This window comes from Lissotriton helveticus, chromosome 6, assembly GCF_964261635.1.
Source record: "Lissotriton helveticus chromosome 6, aLisHel1.1, whole genome shotgun sequence".
Taxonomy (NCBI): Eukaryota; Metazoa; Chordata; class Amphibia; order Caudata; family Salamandridae; genus Lissotriton; species Lissotriton helveticus.
The window spans coordinates 682,727,087-682,742,607 of record NC_136067.1 but is presented as its reverse complement, the minus strand read 5'-3'; the positions used below and the strand labels follow the sequence as shown (position 1 = coordinate 682,742,607).

Here is a 15,521-nt window from a genome sequence, read left to right as displayed (position 1 = left end):
TTTTCCTTTTTTTAGGAACCAATTTCTAATATCTGCTTTAGTCTTTTGGATGTCTTCTGTGACTTGTATCCCTGCCTCTTGAAGTTCTATGAGGTTTGTGAGGGTATCTTGTAGCTCATTATATTCATTTCTTTTTGCTTGCGCTATTTCTTTACCTTTTTTGGAAAAAAAGTACTTTGTTTGTTTCTTGGTATATTCCCACCATTTTTGTAGTGATGAGAATTGTTCTTTCTCTGTTTTCCATAGTTCATATTGTTCTATGAAGGACTCCTGAGTCTCTTTGTTTTGTAGGAGAGTGGTGTTCAGTTTCCAGTAGGCACTGCTTTTTTTCCCTATGTTTGGTATAGAGAATTCTGTTAACAGCGTTTGGTGGTCTGATAGGCAGCTATCCTGTAGTTCTGAAGAATGACATGTGATGTTTTCAGAGGCTAGGATTAGGTCTATTCTAGAGACCGTGTTCCCATCGTCCGAGATCCAAGTATATCCTGTGGTGTTTGGGTTGCAAATTGTAAACGAATCTTGCAGGTTGAGATTTTGTATGACTTCTATGAGTTTCTTGGAGGACTTATCCAAAGTATAGGTTTGACAGACTCCTACTCTATCAGTTGTATGTAAGATACAGTTGAAATCCCCTAACATTATAGTAGGTGTACATCCTACTAGGAAATGTTGTAGGTTGTCAAAGAGTTCGTATCTATCATTCTTTGTAGTTTGCGCATATACATTGCAGATACGGAGCTGTTGTCCCTGGTAGTTGACATGAAGTATTATTGCCCTCCCATGTTCAACGTTCTCTTGTTTGACAATAGAGAAATGGTGGTTTTTAAAAAGGAAGCATAACCCCGCATTTTTGTTTCCCCCCCCTGACCATATGGATGGTCCTAGGCCCCACTCTTCCTGTAAGAATGAGTAGTCATAATTAAAGGGAAGGTGACATTCTTGTAGACATATAATGTCTGCTTTTAGGACTTTACAGTATTCATATATGGCCATTCTCTTGGTTGTTTGTATTATTCCTCTAACATTTAAGCAGGCTATTGTGATAGCCATGAGAAAGTAGATTTGTAACCTCATTTTTGTTTTATAATAAGTCTACATCTATGGCCTCCGTTGTGTCTGACTCTACGCTTTGTTGGTCAGTGGTGGGAATTTCTTCCTGACTCCCTAGGAAAAGGTCGAAAGGATTGATATCTTCTTTCTCTTGATCAGGTTGTGTGCCTGTAAGATTTCCCTTTTGGGCTGCTGTGTGCCCTGTCATGTTTATGTCCTGTTTCCCCGAGATGGTGGGAAGCTTGGAAAAAATGGTTTTGGTGTGTTCCACATTTAGGTCTGGAAAAAGGCGGTCAAACCCCTCTATTGATAGTTCAGCAAATTTGCTTGTTGATCTTTTTTTGCCTGGTATGGATGGCATTTTGCGAGAATTTGAGGCTCTGATTTTGCTTTTTTCTAATTGTCCTACTGTGGATCTTCTCTGCTTTTTGTTGAATCTTTTTGTATTCTTTCCTTGCTGCTATGCTGTCGTTGGATTCCTCCTCTGATTCCGTGTCCTGCTCTTGGTTTCCTTCCCCTACACTTGTTCCTAGGTCCATTTCTAGTTCTGCTTCTTGTGTATCTTTCCATAGTTTTGATTTCTTTTGTCTTTTTGGTTGCGCTATCTCCCATCCTCCTTCTGTGTCTTCTGTGTCCTTTTTTCCTGTTTCTATACCGGTGATGTGTGTGCTAGCATCACTGGGGTTAATATCTGCAATGTTGGTATCCTGCTCTTGATTTAGTTTGTCTTCAAATGGTCTCTGACTTTCAGGGGTTTCTGTGACTGTATGCTGAGTGTCTTCGCTAGGGGTTGTTTGACTATTGTTGGGTTCTGGCTCTTCTTGTGGTTTGCTGGGTTTTGGATTCCCTTCTGGTCTGGGGAGTAAGTCCGGTGTTTCTGTGTTGGGGGTGGTTCCCTTCTGTTCTCCCTTTCCTTCCTCTCTGTTCTCCCCTACGTTGATAGTGGGATTTTTGCTTTTCTTGCTGTACCACTGTGAGTTGCTGTCTTTTAAGTGGCATTCTTTATATAGATGGTCCTTTGTCCCACACAGGTTGCACGTTTTGGCAATTGTGCAGTTTTGTGCCTTGTGTCCTTTGACTCCGCAATTCCTGCACACATCTCCTGTGCACATCTCTTTTGAGTGTCCAAATTGCAAACACTGCCTACAAAAGATTGGCTGGCCTGGGTAATATAGGAAGCCTCGGTTTGGGCCAATGGAGAAATTTAAGGGGGGGTGTTTTGTCCCTCCTATGCCGTCTTTGTCTGGGGACAGGACTACCATGAACCTCCTCTTCCCGTTCCATGCCCCCCACTCATTTTTTAATTCCGTCCCTCCTCTAACCTTTTCACAGTATCTGGCCAGAAAATGCTCGATTTCATAGGTAGGTGCGAATGGGTTGTACATATGTACTGTCATAGGTATTTCTCTGGGGATTGCGATAGGGGTGACTTTGTAGCCTACTAGTTCAGGGTGGTTCCTATTGGTGGTGTAATTATATAGGAAGCTCTGATAGTCTGTTTCTGAGGACAGTGTTATGTCAAATATTCCCTTTTTTCTAAAGTCTTGTATGCATTTGGTTTGCGCTGGCTCCCTTTTAAAAACGTGTCTCATTACTACCTCCATAAGGTGTTTAATGCTGCGCTTGTCCTTAGCATCTTCTAGAATTTCTATCCTCACTGTGAATCTGATGTTTGTTGTGGGTATATTACCTCTGCTGCTGTCTTCTGAGGTGCTGCCATGTCCATTTCCTGTTGCTGCAGCATAAGATCTGGGTGCTGCTGTTGCCATGGTGCTGTGGGTGTGTGCCCCCTGGCCGAGCGCCGTGCGCGCCTGGGGGCTCACTGATTTTGGCCTTCTCCTCCCCTGTGTGGAATTGGTGGAGTTCTTATGCTGGCAGAGAAGGTGCGTGCCCCTAGGCCGTGCACCAGCCGGTGCGCCTGGGGGCTCGCAGTTGTTTCCGCAAAAAGGGCTGCTTTCCGCCACTGGCGTGCCCCCTGGCCAAGCACTTGCAGTGCGCCTGGGGGCTCGCGTATTTGTCTCCTTATCTTGATTCTGCGTGCCCCCTGGCCGAGCCTCGAAGGGCGCCTGGGGGCTCGCTTTGCTGTTATGCCGTTTTTTGTCCCTAGGGGGAGCCTGTCTGTGGTCTTTGGATCAGCGGTGTCTGGCTGTTTTGGACCACCTGCGTGCCCTCTGGCCGAGCACCCACCGGTGCGCCTGAGGGCTCGCGTTATTGCCTCCGAATCTTAGGAATGTCAAAAATGCGAATATTCCTTTTGCTTTGGAGTGTCCCCGGGCCGAGCACCAAGGGGTGCGCCCGGGGTCTCTCCAAAATATTTTTGCCTGCGCACGTAGGAAATTTTGTTTTCCTCCTTCTTTGGAGTCTCCCCGGGCCGAGCACCAAGGAGGTGCGCCCGGGGTCTCTCCAAAGGAATGCGTCCGAATCGATCCTGCACCCTCCCACCACCCTCCCCGTGGGGTTGGGCTCACCTGCTCCTGCCCGCTTGGGCAGGTGTTCCGAGTGGGTTTTCAGTATCTGGGTCCAGAGGTGCCCCGAGCCGTGCACTATCCCAGTGCGCCCGGGGCTCCTCTTTCCAAATGCCTCCTGAGCTGCAGCTATGTGCAAGCTCCAAAATCTGTCCCCTACAGGTGTTTCCTCGTCAGCACGACACTGGGGTCAGCGCAGCCTTGCCACGGACAAGCCGTGGAGCGAAGGCCCAGCTTTCCCCAGGTGTGCGTCCAAAGTCACGACCCTGCCTTATTCCTTTCACCTGCCCCCACGCAGCCTTGCCACGGTCAAGCCGTGGAACGAAGGCCCAGCAGAGACTGGTGTCCGGTTTTCAGGCGCCCTCTAGCCACAGGCAAGTGTATTTCTACACTTGATCTGAGCCAAAAGGCCGAGAAGCGATAACCAGAATGGTGCCAGAATTAACGCCTCCCGAAGAAATCCACCTGGCTGACCCGGACCGGGGACTTCTCTTGCACCGTCGCTGGGCGCCCTTTCGCTTATTTTTCAGACTCCCAGCAAGAGCTCATCATGTGCCGGTGGAAAGGAGGCCCCGGCCTCAGGCCTTCTCCCGGCTCCCAGAGTCCTCCTGGGCTGTCGATTCATTAGGCCTCACTTAGCATACCCACGTTGTCCTCTTTCTAATATTTGCATGCCCCGCCTCTTCCTGCGCACTGCTTCCAGCCGGCTGGCCAGAAAGCCTGGCAGCCAGGGGATGCTGGGAATCAGCCCAGGATGCCCTGGACAGCTCCCTGACCCGAAATGGCCGGCCCCTGGCCCCTCGCCCTCGCTTGCCGGGGACACTAATCCCCTGCAGCCTAAGGCCTATAAATAAGGCTTGGCCGTTCGGGGACGGGCGGGGCGGGCAGAGAAGGAAAAGGACTCTGTATTTTTCTTCTTGCTCAGAGAAGCCAAGGGCAGTGTCCACTTCTCTGCCAGCCAGCCTGCCTCCCTCCCTCCCTCCCTCCATCCTACTGACTTGCTGGGAACCTTCTTCCATTCGTTCCCCAGTGAAATGGATCCAAAACCAAGGAAACTCTGTTGCTGGAAAAACAGTCTTTTTCCGAAGTTTGTCTCTTTTCAAAGTGCAGCGTCTGGATGGAGAAGGGGAGAAAAAAAGAAAGAATTTTTTTATTTGTATCTTTTTCTTGTAAACGCGAAAAATTAATAAATGAATAAATAAATAACGCACGGCCCGGGGGCGGCAAATAAGACAAATAAATACATAAATAAGGCAAGACACGGTGACCAGTTTGCTTTCATTCACACGCAAACACAATAGCGCCACTTTACAGGGTTTGGTAGTGAAGCGCTACTCTCGTTTTCTCGTCTATTTTTCAACAGCATTGTTTTCCCCGGGTGGGGAAGTGCACCATTCCTGGAGGTACTGCAATACCAGGTTGATGCGTGGAGTGGACAGAGCAAGCTCCTATTCCATCTCCCTGTTCCAAAAATCAATTTAATATATGGTCCCCAGATAGAGGACGTATCAGATATTAAACTGATAAGAACAGATTTTTTTTTTTTTTTTTTAAATATACTTTATTTAGAAGTTTGTAAGGCACATATACATTTTAACCAATCCCATAGGGTGGTGTACATTGTAACCTGTGTAGGGGGTGCACGCAGGCACCTGCCTACCGGTTTTCCATCAAGATTTTGCTCATAAGTCTCTCACTTTTATGCTGAAGTGAAGCTGTTTTTAAGTGACCCATTCTGACCATTTTTTCTGTTTCCATTTTTCCTCTGCTATATCTTTCCCCTGTTTTTTTAAGTCCACATAGTAAAAGAGCATAATTTTGTCAAGGCATATGTGAATTACATCTTTGACCTCCAGCTCTTTATGTTTAAATAATAGCAGGTTTCTAGCAATCCATAAACTTTCTTTTGCACTACTTAGTATTTTCCAAAGGGCTCTGTCTTTATTTTTTGACAGTGAGCCCTCTATACCATACAATACTGTTTCATAGTTTATGTTTCCTAGCGTGGTAATTTCTTTGATAAACAAATGTAATTTATTCCAAAATTTCTTTGCAAAATGACAGTTCCATAAAAAATGCATTGTTGTTTCTTCTCCTGGGCAGTCTGGTCTCGGGCATTTTGTCGATTTAGCGAGTCCTCTTCTGTGTTGGAAGGTCTTTACTGGTAGGGCGTTGGACACAGTCAACCATGTAAGGTCCTTTTGTGAGTTCGTAATGTCTGTGTGGTTTGCTTTTTCCCAAACCAGTTTGGAGAGTTTTTCAGGAAGGTTATTGATCATCTCCATTTTCTCCAACTGTTGTAGTTCTTTTTTCAACAGAATTCTTTCTTTGAAGCAGTCATTGTCCACTTCTAGGAGTTTCAACATCTTTATGAAGGGTTCCAGGCAGGCATAGAGTTTGTGGGGGAAAAAAGCAACAGGTCTAGTATTGTCTCTCTGTAGGATTTTGAATTTGTAAAAGATGTCTCCAACTCCATACCGTACATAATTGGCTGCAATATTTCTGCCTTCTTGTATTGCTTTGAGGCAGAGGCAGAAGTAGTTCGTGAAAATATACAGGTACAGATTTGGCATATTTTTCCCCCCGTTTCTTGGGTGTTTGAAGACCATCGTTCTCTTAACTTTCTCCATTTTTGAGTTCCAAAAGAATGTAAAAAGGCTTTTTTGTAGTTGTCTCAGCGTGTCTTTGTCTGGTGGGTATACTACTGCAAAGAAAAGTATTAGTGGCAAAATGACAGCTTTTATGACCATAATTTTCCCAGTCATGGATAGGGTTCTTGTTTTCCATAACCCCAATTTCTGGTTGATCTTGCGTTGGATGGGGGGGCCAATTGTCTTTTCCTTCTGGGTCTTGTGAGAAGGTGATCCCCAGGATCTTTGTAGGTTGTTTTGTTATTTTTACTTCAAGTTTTGCTAGGTTGTTCCAGTTTCCTATTGTGAGGCATGTGCTTTTTTCAGTGTTCAGAACTAGCCCTGATGCTTGCGCAAAGAATTTTGTATGTAAGAGCACTCTTCTGACCGATGGGGGGTCAGGGCACAGTACAGTCACATCGTCCATGTATGCGATACATTTTGCTTTTTTTCCTTCAGATCCTGGTACAAATATCCCCCTGATGATTTTGTCCTTCCTTATCCTGCTCAGCAGTGGTTCCAAGGCACATACAAAAAGGGCTGGGGAAAGGGGGCAACCTTGGCGTACTCCTGATTTTATGTATACTTCTTCTGTGAGCATCCCATTCACAATAATTTTACTTGTTGCATTTTAATATAGCATTTCTATCATTTCAATAAATGTGGTGGGGAAGCCCATTTTCTGCAGGACTTTAAACAAGTAAGCGTGTGAGACACTATCAAAGGCCTTTTGTAAGTCTAGTGATAGGACTCCTAGTGGGTTGCCTTCTTCTAGGGCTCTATTGATGGCATCTCTGATGGTTATAAGGCTGTCCCAAATCTTCCTGCCTGGTACTGCGCAGGTTTGATCTGGTTCTATCACAGTTTTTAGCACTCTTTTTATTCTGTTGGTTATGCATTTGCTGTAAATTTTGCTGTCTACATTTAGTAGTGTTATCGGTCTCCAATTTTTTATGTTGTTCATGTCCCCTTTTTTGTGGATCAGTCTGACTGATCCCTGTGTGAAACTTTGTAGAAAGGATTTATCTCTCACACATTGTTTGAACATTTCAATAACGTCTCTTGCTATGGTTTTCCAGAAAGTGGTGTAGAACTCCCATGGTAATCCATCTTGTCCTGGGGCAGAGTTGTGTGGTGCTTTGTTGATGATATTTAGAAACTCTTCTCCTGTGAAGGGGGACTGTAGGAAATCTTTTTCTTCAGAGGTTAGACCTTTGTCATAGATTTCTAGTAGGTCGTCGCATGCAGATGCATCACAGTTTTTTTCCGAGAATAGGTTAGAAAAGAATTTTTGTACCACTTGTTCTATGTCTTTTTGTTCTTTGTTTTCTTTGCCTTTATCGTCTAGGAGTTCTTCTATGGGTGTGTGGTTTGTTTTGGCTTTCTGGAAGAAGAAGGAGTTGCACTTCTCATCCTCTTCATATTTGAGGACGCGCGAGTTGAACATTGTTTCTTTTCCTTTTTTTAGGAACCAATTTCTAATATCTGCTTTAGTCTTTTGGATGTCTTCTGTGACTTGTATCCCTGCCTCTTGAAGTTCTATGAGGTTTGTGAGGGTATCTTGTAGCTCATTATATTCATTTCTTTTTGCTTGCGCTATTTCTTTACCTTTTTTGGAAAAAAAGTACTTTGTTTGTTTCTTGGTATATTCCCACCATTTTTGTAGTGATGAGAATTGTTCTTTCTCTGTTTTCCATAGTTCATATTGTTCTATGAAGGACTCCTGAGTCTCTTTGTTTTGTAGGAGAGTGGTGTTCAGTTTCCAGTAGGCACTGCTTTTTTTCCCTATGTTTGGTATAGAGAATTCTGTTAACAGCGTTTGGTGGTCTGATAGGCAGCTATCCTGTAGTTCTGAAGAATGACATGTGATGTTTTCAGAGGCTAGGATTAGGTCTATTCTAGAGACCGTGTTCCCATCGTCCGAGATCCAAGTATATCCTGTGGTGTTTGGGTTGCAAATTGTAAACGAATCTTGCAGGTTGAGATTTTGTATGACTTCTATGAGTTTCTTGGAGGACTTATCCAAAGTATAGGTTTGACAGACTCCTACTCTATCAGTTGTATGTAAGATACAGTTGAAATCCCCTAACATTATAGTAGGTGTACATCCTACTAGGAAATGTTGTAGGTTGTCAAAGAGTTCGTATCTATCATTCTTTGTAGTTTGCGCATATACATTGCAGATACGGAGCTGTTGTCCCTGGTAGTTGACATGAAGTATTATTGCCCTCCCATGTTCAACGTTCTCTTGTTTGACAATAGAGAAATGGTGGTTTTTAAAAAGGAAGCATAACCCCGCATTTTTGTTTCCCCCCCCTGACCATATGGATGGTCCTAGGTCCCACTCTTCCTGTAAGAATGAGTAGTCATAATTAAAGGGAAGGTGACATTCTTGTAGACATATAATGTCTGCTTTTAGGACTTTACAGTATTCATATATGGCCATTCTCTTGGTTGTTTGTTTTATTCCTCTAACATTTAAGCAGGCTATTGTGATAGCCATGAGAAAGTAGATTTGTAACCTCATTTTTGTTTTATAATAAGTCTACATCTATGGCCTCCGTTGTGTCTGACTCTACGCTTTGTTGGTCAGTGGTGGGAATTTCTTCCTGACTCCCTAGGAAAAGGTCGAAAGGATTGATATCTTCTTTCTCTTGATCAGGTTGTGTGCCTGTAAGATTTCCCTTTTGGGCTGCTGTGTGCCCTGTCATGTTTATGTCCTGTTTCCCCGAGATGGTGGGAAGCTTGGAAAAAATGGTTTTGGTGTGTTCCACATTTAGGTCTGGAAAAAGGCGGTCAAACCCCTCTATTGATAGTTCAGCAAATTTGCTTGTTGATCTTTTTTGCCTGGTATGGATGGCATTTTGCGAGAATTTGAGGCTCTGATTTTGCTTTTTTCTAATTGTCCTACTGTGGATCTTCTCTGCTTTTTGTTGGATCTTTTTGTATTCTTTCCTTGCTGCTATGCTGTCGTTGGATTCCTCCTCTGATTCCGTGTCCTGCTCTTGGTTTCCTTCCCCTACACTTGTTCCTAGGTCCATTTCTAGTTCTGCTTCTTGTGTATCTTTCCATAGTTTTGATTTCTTTTGTCTTTTTGGTTGCGCTATCTCCCATCCTCCTTCTGTGTCTTCTGTGTCCTTTTTTCCTGTTTCTATACCGGTGATGTGTGTGCTAGCATCACTGGGGTTAATATCTGCAATGTTGGTATCCTGCTCTTGATTTAGTTTGTCTTCAAATGGTCTCTGACTTTCAGGGGTTTCTGTGACTGTATGCTGAGTGTCTTCGTTAGGGGTTGTTTGACTATTGTTGGGTTCTGGCTCTTCTTGTGGTTTGCTGGGTTTTGGATTCCCTTCTGGTCTGGGGAGTAAGTCCGGTGTTTCTGTGTTGGGGGTGGTTCCCTTCTGTTCTCCCTTTCCTTCCTCTCTGTTCTCCCCTACGTTGATAGTGGGATTTTTGCTTTTCTTGCTGTACCACTGTGAGTTGCTGTCTTTTAAGTGGCATTCTTTATATAGATGGTCCTTTGTCCCACACAGGTTGCACGTTTTGGCAATTGTGCAGTTTTGTGCCTTGTGTCCTTTGACTCCGCAATTCCTGCACACATCTCCTGTGCACATCTCTTTTGAGTGTCCAAATTGCAAACACTGCCTACAAAAGATTGGCTGGCCTGGGTAATATAGGAAGCCTCGGTTTGGGCCAATGGAGAAATTTAAGGGGGGGTGTTTTGTCCCTCCTATGCCGTCTTTGTCTGGGGACAGGACTACCATGAACCTCCTCTTCCCGTTCCATGCCCCCCACTCATTTTTTAATTCCGTCCCTCCTCTAACCTTTTCACAGTATCTGGCCAGAAAATGCTCGATTTCATAGGTAGGTGCGAATGGGTTGTACATATGTACTGTCATAGGTATTTCTCTGGGGATTGCGATAGGGGTGACTTTGTAGCCTACTAGTTCAGGGTGGTTCCTATTGGTGGTGTAATTATATAGGAAGCTCTGATAGTCTGTTTCTGAGGACAGTGTTATGTCAAATATTCCCTTTTTTCTAAAGTCTTGTATGCATTTGGTTTGCGCTGGCTCCCTTTTAAAAACGTGTCTCATTACTACCTCCATAAGGTGTTTAATGCTGCGCTTGTCCCTAGCATCTTCTAGAATTTCTATCCTCACTGTGAATCTGATGTTTGTTGTGGGTATATTACCTCTGCTGCTGTCTTCTGAGGTGCTGCCATGTCCATTTCCTGTTGCTGCAGCATAAGATCTGGGTGCTGCTGTTGCCATGGTGCTGTGGGTGTGTGCCCCCTGGCCGAGCGCCGTGCGCGCCTGGGGGCTCACTGATTTTGGCCTTCTCCTCCCCTGTGTGGAATTGGTGGAGTTCTTATGCTGGCAGAGAAGGTGCGTGCCCCTAGGCCGTGCACCAGCCGGTGCGCCTGGGGGCTCGCAGTTGTTTCCGCAAAAAGGGCTGCTTTCCGCCACTGGCGTGCCCCCTGGCCGAGCACTTGCAGTGCGCCTGGGGGCTCGCGTATTTGTCTCCTTATCTTGATTCTGCGTGCCCCCTGGCCGAGCCTCGAAGGGCGCCTGGGGGCTCGCTTTGCTGTTATGCCGTTTTTTGTCCCTAGGGGGAGCCTGTCCGTGGTCTTTGGATCAGCGGTGTCTGGCTGTTTTGGACCACCTGCATGCCCTCTGGCCGAGCACCCACCGGTGCGCCTGAGGGCTCGCGTTATTGCCTCCGAATCTTAGGAATGTCAAAAATGCGAATATTCCTTTTGCTTTGGAGTGTCCCCGGGCCGAGCACCAAGGGGTGCGCCCGGGGTCTCTCCAAAATATTTTTGCCTGCGCACGTAGGAAATTTTGTTTTCCTCCTTCTTTGGAGTCTCCCCGGGCCGAGCACCAAGGAGGTGCGCCCGGGGTCTCTCCAAAGGAATGCGTCCGAATCGATCCTGCACCCTCCCACCACCCTCCCCGTGGGGTTGGGCTCACCTGCTCCTGCCCGCTTGGGCAGGTGTTCCGAGTGGGTTTTCAGTATCTGGGTCCAGAGGTGCCCCGAGCCGTGCACTATCCCATTGCGCCCGGGGCTCCTCTTTCCAAATGCCTCCTGAGCTGCAGCTATGTGCAAGCTCCAAAATCTGTCCCCTACAGGTGTTTCCTCGTCAGCACGACACTGGGGTCAGCGCAGCCTTGCCACGGACAAGCCGTGGAGCGAAGGCCCAGCTTTCCCCAGGTGTGCGTCCAAAGTCACGACCCTGCCTTATTCCTTTCACCTGCCCCCACGCAGCCTTGCCACGGTCAAGCCGTGGAACGAAGGCCCAGCAGAGACTGGTGTCCGGTTTTCAGGCGCCCTCTAGCCACAGGCAAGTGTATTTCTACACTTGATCTGAGCCAAAAGGCCGAGAAGCGATAACCAGAATGGTGCCAGAATTAACGCCTCCCGAAGAAATCCACCTGGCTGACCCGGACCGGGGACTTCTCTTGCACCGTCGCTGGGCGCCCTTTCGCTTATTTTTCAGACTCCCAGCAAGAGCTCATCATGTGCCGGTGGAAAGGAGGCCCCGGCCTCAGGCCTTCTCCCGGCTCCCAGAGTCCTCCTGGGCTGTCGATTCATTAGGCCTCACTTAGCATACCCACGTTGTCCTCTTTCTAATATTTGCATGCCCCGCCTCTTCCTGCGCACTGCTTCCAGCCGGCTGGCCAGAAAGCCTGGCAGCCAGGGGATGCTGGGAATCAGCCCAGGATGCCCTGGACAGCTCCCTGACCCGAAATGGCCGGCCCCTGGCCCCTCGCCCTCGCTTGCCGGGGACACTACTCCCCTGCAGCCTAAGGCCTATAAATAAGGCTTGGCCGTTCGGGGACGGGCGGGGCGGGCAGAGAAGGAAAAGGACTCTGTATTTTTCTTCTTGCTCAGAGAAGCCAAGGGCAGTGTCCACTTCTCTGCCAGCCAGCCAGCCAACCTGCCTCCCTCCCTCCCTCCCTCCCTCCCTCCCTCCCTCCCTCCATCCATCCCTCCATCCATCCCTCTGACTTGCTGGGAACCTTCTTCCATTCGTTCCCCAGTGAAATGGATCCAAAACCAAGGAAACTCTGCTGCTGGAAAAACAGTCTTTTTTCCGAAGTTTGTCTCTTTTCAAAGTGCAGCGTCTGGATGGAGAAGGGGAGAAAAAAAGAAAGAATTTTTTTATTTGTATCTTTTTCTTGTAAACGCGAAAAATTAATAAATAAATAAATAAATAAATAACGCACGGCCCGGGGGCGGCAAATAAGACAAATAAATACATAAATAAGGCAAGACACGGTGACCAGTTTGCTTTCATTCACACGCAAACACAATAGCGCCACTTTACAGGGTTTGGTAGTGAAGCGCTACTCTCGTTTTCTCGTCTATTTTTCAACAGCATTGTTTTCCCCGGGTGGGGAAGTGCACCATTCCTGGAGGTACTGCAATACCAGGTTGATGCGTGGAGTGGACAGAGCAAGCTCCTATTCCATCTCCCTGTTCCAAAAATCAATTTAATATATGGTCCCCAGATAGAGGACGTATCAGATATTAAACTGATAAGAACAGATTTTTTTTTTTTTTTTTTTTTTTTTGTCAGAGCATCGTTTCTGGTTCAGATACATCAATCGTCACCTTCCACAACACCCTTTTTATTTGTAAGTCGTTGGTAACAAACTTGGCAACAAGTGCGCAAGCTATCCCATTGACCTTTTACCTGTGAAGGAAAAAGGTCACGTTAAATAAAATACATACAGTAAATTATTTACATTTACTCCACCTGTCTTCATCCGTTCTCTCCTCTCTCCGGTCGCCAAACTGGTTCCTGGATTGAAGGGAAAAATAGGAAAACACAGGTTAGTGGTCCCTCTGGGGGCCCCTTGAGTGACAAGTAGGCCTCCGTTGGGGTTGCTTTTGTTCCCTGAGTCTTTCTGGGGCCCCTGCGTGACAGGCCACCCCTTCGGTCCTCAGGTTTCGTCCTCGCTATCTCCATCTGATCCGTCCAGTGCTGCGTAGTCGCGCAGGAGGCTGTGGATCATCTTACGGCATCCCAGGGTTGATGTCTCCTTTTTCCCTACTACCAGGCGGTTTCTGGAGAACAGAAGAACATCTTTGAAACAGCACAGGAGCCTCCAGCAGCCCTGGAGGTCACTTAGTGCGTGTGTCCCTGGGAACAGTCCATACATCACAGAGTCAGCGGTGATGCAGGTCGTAGGTATCCAGGCCCTAAGCTCTGTGCCCAGGGCCTTCAGCAGGTCCTGTGCGTACGTGCACTCCCAGAAGAGATGGTGTGTTGTCTCGTCCACGGTGCATCCTCTTGGGCAGGACTTGTATCGGTTGAGTCCTCTTGCGTGCATGAAGGCTCTCACGGGAAGTCCTCCTTGGATGGCCATCCAGGCGGTGTCCTTGTGCTGGTTCGTCAGGCGTTTGGATGCGACGTTTCCCCACACGTGGTCTGCTGTGGCTGAGGGGAGGGCGCCGATTTGCTCGCTGACGTCTCTTGCACGTATCTGTTTCTGGACAAGCTTGGAGGTCCATGTGGCGGGGCTCGCTGTCTCCAGGCCAAATTCCTTCACAAACTTCTCCACCTCTTTGTAGAACCACGGGGTCTCCCAGTTGTACGGGACGGCGCTCACCCACTCAGCCCATCCGAGGCGCCTCCACGCTGGCAGCAGGAAGAAGCGTGCCATCAGAAAGCCGACGTGGCTCTCATCTTCTGTCCTCAGGGTGTTCCTCACGCAATGGCACACGAAGATCCCTCTCAGGATGGTGGCGATGTCCGGCACTCCTTTGCCTCCCTTGTCGTGGGTCTTGAACATCACCGTCCTCTTCACTCTGTCCATCTTCGAGCTCCAGATGAAGTAGAAGATCATTCTCGTGATGGCCTTGGCCGTTGTGGTCTGCACTGGCCATACTTGAGCGACGTACTGGAGTACTGGCAGGGTCTCGTTCCGCAGGACCAAAGACTTCCCTTCGATCGTCAGCTTCCGGAGGCTCCAGAGTCCCAGCTTCTGCCTTGTCTTCGCCAGTCTTTCCTCCCAGGTCTTCTCTGCTGCACCTTCTCCGCCGAACCAGACTCCCAGGATCTTCAGGAAGTCTCTCTTGATGGGGAATGGTAGTGGGTCTCGGGGGAGGGTCCAGTGTCCGAAGAGCAGGGTTTCTGACTTGGCGCGCTTGATCTTCGCCCCTGATGCCTTTCCAAACTCGATACAAGTCCTTTCCAGTTCTCTTATGGACGGTCCGTCCGCGCAGAATACTGAGACGTCGTCCATGTACAGAGAGCACTTCACTTCTCCTTTTCCTCCGCTTCCCGGTGCCTTTACTCCTCTGATGTTGCTGTTCTGCCGGATGCGTTCCGCGAGGAGTTCTATTACGCAGATGAACAGGAGGGGGGAGAGGGGGCATCCCTGCCTCACCCCTGACAGGACTGGGAAAGGGTCGGTACTCCAGCCATTCACTGTTGCCGTGCTGGAGATGTCGCTATACATTGTTTTCACCACGTCGCAGAAGAAGTCCCCCAGGCCCAGCGCTCTGAGTGCCCGGTCCATGAACTCATGGGAAACGCGGTCGAACGCCTTCTCCTGGTCCAGGCTGACCAAGGCCGTCGGGATCTTGCGACCCTTGACGTACTCGATCGTGTCCCGGACCAGGGCCTGGCTGTCCGCGATTTGCCGTCCCGGTATACCGCAGGACTGGTCTGGGTGGACTATCTTTGCTACCACTTTCTTTAGGCGGTTGGCCATTACCTTCGCGAGAATCTTGTAGTCCACGTTGAGGAGAGAGATGGGCCTCCAGTTCTTGAGGTCTTCTCTCTCTCCCTTCTGCTTGTACAAGAGTGTTATCATGCCCTCTCGCAGGGATTGCGGCATACTGCCCTTGCCCACCATTTCCTCGTAGAGGGTCAGCAAGTCCGGCCCGATCAGGTCCCATAGTTCGACATACAGTTCCACTGGGAGCCCAACGTTCCCGGGTGTCTTGCCTCTCTTGGAGGTTGTGGCGGCCAAGTGCAGTTCTTCCAGGGTGAAAGGCGCGTCCAGGCCTTCTCTCTCTTCCGGACCCAGTGTCTTTGAGATGCCCTCCAAGAAACTGTCCGCCTGGGCTCTCTCTGACGCCTTCGGTGAGTAGAGTTCGCCGTAGAAGTCTGTGACGACTCTCATGACGTCCTCTTTCTCACTTTGGAGGTTGCCCTCCGAGTCCCGAAGTTCCACCAGCAGTGTGTGAGTTGAGTGAATTTTCTTAAATTAGAACGAGTTGCATTTCTCGCCCTTCTCTAGGTTCTCGGTTCTGGTCCTGAAGATGATTTTCTCGGATTCTTCCCTAAAGTGCTCTGCGAGCCCTTTTCGGGTGTCCTCCAGGTCGTCATCCACGTCCCATCCCCTGAGCTCGAGTTCGTACA

The 15,521-nt window shown here is 48.0% G+C and overlaps 1 non-coding gene and 1 pseudogene across 1 annotated transcript; both read right to left on the bottom strand.

Moving 5' to 3' along the window:
• Positions 1-4,896: 4,896 nt before the first annotated feature.
• Positions 4,897-5,073, bottom strand: LOC144764334 (U2 spliceosomal RNA; annotated as a pseudogene).
• Positions 5,074-12,542: 7,469 nt separating this feature from the next.
• Positions 12,543-12,730, bottom strand: LOC144764363 (U2 spliceosomal RNA). Its single transcript, XR_013596517.1, has one exon. It is a non-coding gene; the product is annotated as a U2 spliceosomal RNA (small nuclear RNA).
• Between the last annotated feature and the right edge of the window lie 2,791 nt (positions 12,731-15,521).